Here is a 1,701-nt window from a genome sequence, read left to right as displayed (position 1 = left end):
CTCTTAGCATTATTGTGAATAACACTGCTATACACATTTCCTATATTGTTCTCCTGGTGAACATGTGCAATAATTTCTCTAGAACCTACTTTTGAATTAGATTTCTGTGCCATAGTGTAGACAAACGTTTAACTTTACAAAATAATAACAAATTGTTTTCCAAGATGTATGTCAAATTTGCTTTCCCCTTAGCAGATTCTAAGTGTGCCTATTGATCCTCATGCCTGCCAACATTTTGTATTGATAATTCTATTTTTTCAGATATATAAAATGTTATTCCACACAAAAAAAAAGAATAAAAAGAATGTTGAATATTGGCCCCCACTCTCTTCTGGCTTGTAGAGTTTCTGCCGAGTGATCTGCTGTCAGTTCAATGGGCTTCCCTTTGTGGGTAACCCGACCTTTCTCTCTGGCTGCCCTTAACATTTTTTCCTTCATGTCAACTTTGGTGAATCTGACAATTATATGTCTGGAGTTGCTCTTCTCGAGGAGTATCTTTGTGGCGTTCTCTGTATTTCCTGAATTTGAATGTTGGCCTGCCTTACTAGGTTGGGGAAGTTCTCCTGGATGATATCCTGCAGAGTGTTTTCCAACTTGGTTCCATTTTCCCCATCACTTTCAGGCACATCAATCAGACTTAGATCTGGTTTTTTCACATAATCCCATATTTCTTAGAGGCTTTGTTCATTTCTTTTTACTCTGTTTTCTCTACACTTCTCTTCTCGCTTCATTTCATTCATTTCATCTTCAATCCCTGATACTCTTTCTTTCAGTTGATCGAGTCAGTTACTGAAGCTTGTGCATTTGTCACGTAGTTCTTGTGTTATGGTTTTCATCTCTATCAGTTCTTTTATGGTCTTCTCTGCATTGATTATTCTAGTTATCCATTCATCCATTCTTTTTTCAAGGTTTTTAGTTTCTTTGTGCTGGTTATATAGTTCCTCCTTTAGCTCTGAGAAGTTTGATCAACTGAGGCCTTTTTCTCTCACCTTGTGAAAGTCATTCTCCGTCCAGCTTTGTCCATTGCTGGCGATGAGCTGCGTTCCTTTGGAGGGGGAGATGTGCTCTGATTTTTTGAATTTCCAGCTTTTCTGCACTGCTTTTTCCCATCTTTTGGTTTTATCTGCCTTTGGTCTTTGATGATGGTGATGCACTGATGGGGTTTTGGTGTGGGTGTCCTTTCTGCTTGTTAGTTTTCCTTCTAACAGTCACGACCCTCAGTTGCAGGTCTGTTGGAATTTCCTTGAGGTCTACTCCAGATGCTGTTTGCCTGGGTATCAGAAGCAGAGGCTGCAGATGACAGAATATTGCTGAACAGCGAGTGTTGCTGTCTGATTCTTGCTTTGGAAGCTTCGTCTCAGAGGTGTACCCAGCTGTGTGAGGTGTGAGGTGTCGGTCTGCACCTAGTAGGGGATGTCTCCCAGTTAGGCTACTTAGGTGTCAGGGACCCACTTGAGCAAGCAGTCTGTCCATTCTCAGATCTCAACCTCCGTGCTAGGAGAACCACTGCTCTCTTCAAAGCTGTCAGACAGGGACATTTACATCTGCAGAGGTTTCTGCTGCTTTTTGTTTAGCTATGCCTGTCCCCAGAGGTGGAGTGCATGCCACATTTTCTTAATCCAGTCTGTCATTGATGGACATTTGGGTTGGTTCCAAGTCTTTGCTATTGTGAATAGTGCTGCAGTAAACATACGTGTGCAT

The sequence above is a fragment of the Mandrillus leucophaeus genome, unplaced genomic scaffold (genome assembly GCF_000951045.1).
Source record: "Mandrillus leucophaeus isolate KB7577 unplaced genomic scaffold, Mleu.le_1.0 Scaffold1867, whole genome shotgun sequence".
Lineage (NCBI taxonomy): Eukaryota > Metazoa > Chordata > Mammalia > Primates > Cercopithecidae > Mandrillus > Mandrillus leucophaeus.
The sequence above is the reverse complement of the archived record's forward strand: the minus strand, read 5'-3'. Positions refer to the sequence as shown.